Source organism: Mandrillus leucophaeus, unplaced genomic scaffold, assembly GCF_000951045.1.
Source record: "Mandrillus leucophaeus isolate KB7577 unplaced genomic scaffold, Mleu.le_1.0 Scaffold5379, whole genome shotgun sequence".
Classification (NCBI taxonomy): domain Eukaryota; kingdom Metazoa; phylum Chordata; class Mammalia; order Primates; family Cercopithecidae; genus Mandrillus; species Mandrillus leucophaeus.
In genome coordinates this window covers 1-4919 of record NW_012105785.1, presented here as the reverse complement: position 1 = coordinate 4919, position 4919 = coordinate 1, and the positions used below count along the sequence as shown (strand labels likewise).

Here is a 4919-nt window from a genome sequence, read left to right as displayed (position 1 = left end):
TTTTTTTTTTTTTTTTGCTTGTTGATTTGTTTAAGTTCCTTATAGATTCTGGATATTAAACCTTTGTCGGACACATGGTTTGCAAATTTTTTCCCATTCTCTGCCTTGTCTGTTTATTCTGTTTATAGTTTCTTTTGCTGTTAGATGACCTTTAGTTAAATTAGGTCCCACTGGTCAATATTTATTTTTGTTGCAATTGCTTTTGGAGTCTTCATTATGAAACTTTTGCCAAGGCCTATGTCCAGAATGGTATTTCCCTAGGTATTCTTTCAGAGTTTTTTTATCTTTAAGTTTTACATTTAAGTCTTTAATCCATCTTGAGTTGATTTTTGTATATGGTGAAATAAAGAAATCCAGTTTCAATCCTCTGCATATGCCTAGCCAGTTATCCCAAGGTCTGTATTGAATAGAAAATCCTTTTCCCATTGGTTGTTATTGTCGACTTTGTCAGATCAGTTGGTTATAGGTGTGCAGCTTTGTATCAGGGTTTTCTAACCTGTCCCATTGGTCTATAAGTCTGTTTTTGTACCAGTACCATGCTGTTTTGGTTACTGTAGCCTTGTAGTACAGTTTGAAATCTGATAGTGTGATTCCTCCAGCTCTTTTCTTTTGGCTTGAGATTGATATGGCCATTCGGTTAGTTTTGGTCATTCGGTTAGTTTGGTCATTAGATTAGTTTTTTCTAATTCTGTGAAAAATGACATTGGTAGTTTGATAGAAATAGCATTGAATCTGTAAATTGCTTTGTACAGTATGGCCATTTAAACAATATTAATTCTTCCTATGTATAAGCATGGAATATTTTTCCATTTATTTGTGTCATCTCTGATTTATATTGGAAGTGTTTCATAGTTGTCATTATGAAATGCAAAATCCCAGCATTTTGCATTCATCATATAATTGCCCTTCCAAACAACGTTATGAAAGTCTGCTTTCTACTACCCAATATACAACCTCAGGAGTTACTTTAAGTTAATTTTGTAAGAAAACCTAGAAGAAAAGAAAAACAAAGAAGGGAAAGAAACCCTTGGAATCTTTCTACTGGGCTGCCACAAATAAGGACAATCATTCAAATTTGGTCAAGAAATAGAAATAAATTTTCATTGTGTAGTTTCTTCTCTACCATGCACCTAATTGTCACACATTAAGATCTTCTCAATTTAGAGACTCAGTTTGAAGCCATATGAGGCCATTTATGTAACAACTTACATTGTCAGTTCCACATTCTTCCTTCCTCATTGAGTTTATTTGTTTGACTGAATTAATTAAATCACAAATTTAAAAAAGAAACTTCAAGAATAGCACTTAAGTGATTTCTTCTAATTTAAAATGTCTTCTTGAGAACTTTTTTTTTTTTACATTTTGAAACACACCAGAACTCTAGAGGTAACTTGATAAGATATTTAATTAATGGCAGCTGTGTCTTCATTCTGACTTGGGATTTTTCTCTTTTCCCATACTTGCCCATATAATTTATTGATAAACTGAGTAAACAATTTATCCAGCTACTACTGAATGTATTTAATTAATTAATGCATTTCTCTAGGTTTAAAGACTATTCACTAAAGAGGATGTCTACTGTAATTGTGGGAGGATTTCAGTTTCTAGGACTTTATTAAAGAAAATGTTTTAAAAGAATATGTTAAACATAAACAGTCATTATACCTCTCTTTCAATGAGACAACTGTCATATCCTAATGGCCTCTTAAGATCTTTAGTAAACTCTGATGCAAGGCAAATATATTTCCATTTTATAAATATGCAAAACTTTTAGTTTTTAGTAAAACTAAAAGATGAGAAACAGAAAAAAAAAGAAACCATGGATTTAAGATGTTGGAACGTAGTGTGTGATTTAATTTGGTGGAATTATCTATACATTATGAACGTAATGCATTTTAAAACTGTCTCCAAAGTTACAAAGAAGGAGCAAGAGAATGGCATGGCAGAACAACCAGACAACAGTGGGTGATTTTGTCTTCTTGCACCAGTTTCACAGCACACGGGCTGCCTGGATTCCCTTCTCCCTCACCATACTAGCACTCCTGTTGGTCCCATTGACATCACAACATCCTCATTTGGAATGACCCACTCGTCCACCACCCCATGTATTTTCTGCTCAGCCCATTGTCCCTCATGGACCCCCTGTATATGTCCACATTTGTCCCCAAAATGGCCCTTGACTTTCTGTCTGGGGACCATCATATCTCCGTCCGCCATTGAGTGTGGCATTCAGCTATTCCTGTTCACCACCTTGGTGGCAGTGGAGGGCCTGCTGCTGGCCGTCATGGCTTACAACTGCTTTGTGGCCATCTGTTATCCACTGTGCTATTCTATCCTCACCTTTGTGCTACTCCATCCTCAAGTATCTGACCATCTGTGTCCTCATGCTGCTTGCATCTTGGCTGAGAGCACTGCTCATTGCCTTGACCCATGTAGTCTATACTGTGCCTCCCTCTTTCTGTGTCGCCAGAGAAATCTATCACTTTTTTGTGAGATCACAACCCTACTGAAACTAGTCTGGGCTCACACTGCCTGGTATGAAAAAGGTCTTTTTGTCAGTGGTGTTATTTTTCTCCTCCCACCCATCTCAGCTATTATGGCCTCCCATGGAAGCATATTATCCATTGTACTGTTGACAGACTCAAGGCTGGGGCTCAGAAAAACCTAGGCTACTTGCTCTTCTCACATGACCATGGTGTCTTTATTCTATGGGGCCATGATTATCAGGTACTTTCTGCCAAAGTCCTACCGCTCCCCTGAGCAGGACGGTGTGGTCTGCATCTTCTACATCATCCTAACTCCAATGTTCAACCCTCTCTTTTACAGTTTAAGAAACAAATACATTATTCGAGCCTTCTGGAGAGTCCTTGGAAAAAGAAGAATATGACATTTTCTGTTTCCAATGAAAATACAAAACAATGAAAGCATGTGCATTGAAATAGAGGGATTTATGATGTGCATTTAACTCTAAGAGCCAAATATTTTGAGAAACAGACAGTAGACCAAAAAAAATCCTGTCACCAAAGTTGATATGCAAATCAGTCATTTTCTTATTTATATCTTCGTATTCAAAGATAACATAAAAATGAAGCCTGGTCAATTCATATGCTATATCAAATGGACTTTTCTTATTCCTATTTAATCTTATTATTTGTTCATTTTTACTTATTTTTATCTTTTGAAATTTATTTGTATTTGACAAATAATAATTCTGTCAATTTATAGAGTATAATATGACTTTTACCTATGTATACATTGCAGAAAGTTTAATAAAGCTAATTAACATATCGATCACCTTACCAACTTATTTTTTTGTGGTGAAAATGTTAAAAAAACTATTTTTTTTTTTTGAGACAGGGTCTCATTCCATCACCTAGGCTGGAATGCAGTGGTGCAGTCATGGCTCATTGCAGCCTCGACCTCCTGGGTTCAAGAGATCCTGCTGCCTCCGACTCCCAAGTAGCTAGTACTACTGCAGGAGCACACCACCACACCCAGCTGATTTTTGTATTTTTGTAGAGACAAGGTTTCCCTATGTTGCCCAGGTTGGTCTTAAACTCCTGGGTTCAAGAAATTCTCTTGTTTCAGTCTCTCAATGTGCTAGGATTACAGGCATGAGCCACTGCTCCTGACCTAAAAATCTATTCTTTCAGCAGGTTTGCAATATACATTCATTGTTAACAGTGGTCACCATGCAGTGCAACGGGACACCGAAACTTTTCCCCCCACAGGACTCCAAAAGCATGAGAAACAAAAGTGAAAATGGAAAAGTGAGATTGCCTCAAACTAAAAACGCTTCTGTACAGCAAAGGAAACAACAGAGTAAAAAGAAAGCCATAGACTGGGAGAAAATAGTTGTAAATGATTAATATTATAAGGGGCTAATACCCGAAATACATAAGGAACTCAAACAATTCAATAGAAACAACATTAGATCAATAGAAACAACATTAGATCAATAGAGAAATGCAAATCAATATCACGATGAGATACCATCTCACATCAGTCAGAATGGCTATTATTAAAACAACATATGCTGGCGAGATTGTGGAGAAAAAAGAACAGTTTTACACTGATGGTAGGAGTATAAATTAGTTCAGCCATTGTGGAAAACAGTGTGGCGATTCCTCAAAGACCTAGAGGCAGAAATATCAGTTAACCCAGCAACTCCATTACGGGGTATATACCCAAAGGAATATAAATCATTTTATCATAAAGCTATATGCACGCGTATGTTCATTGCAGCACTATTCACAATAGTAAACACATGGAATCCAGCAAAATGCCCATCAGTGATAGACCAGATAAAGAAAATGTGGTACATATACACCATGGTTACTACACAGCCATAAAAAGGAATGAGATCATGTCCTTTGCAGGGACATGGATGGAGCTGGAAGCCATTATCCTCAGCAAACTAACACAGGAATAGAAAACCAAACACTGCATGTTCTTATTTATAAGTGGGAGCTGAATGATGAGAAGACAAGGACACAGGGAGGGGAATAACAAGCACTGGGGCCTGTCAGAGGGTCAAGGGTGGCAGGAGGGAGGGGATCAGGAAGAAGAGCTAATGGATGCTGGGATTAATACCTTGGTGACTTCGTGGAATTGTTTTTAATAATTATAATAGGATTCTCAAAAACAATATATAAAGGGCTATTTGAGATTCACGTTCAAATAGGCAGGTAATTACAGGAAGTCAGTGAAGTGAGAGAGGGGAGGAAAATACCAAAAACAGAAATCAAAAGCTGGTAGTTCTGAACACATTATTAAATAAAAAAATAATAGAAATATTGATAATATTGAAGAACATTAATAGTATCAATAAGTAAATATATTAATTTTGTATTAAGGAATGACTAAATGATCTGCACTGTGTCTAAGAGTTTATTCACATGATTTTACTTCAGTTGCCC

General features: G+C 36.6%; 1 pseudogene; it reads left to right on the top strand.

The window, feature by feature from the left end:
* The first annotated feature begins 2058 nt into the window (after positions 1 to 2058).
* LOC105551896 lies at positions 2059 to 2887 on the top strand (annotated as a pseudogene).
* The last annotated feature ends 2032 nt before the right edge of the window (positions 2888 to 4919 follow it).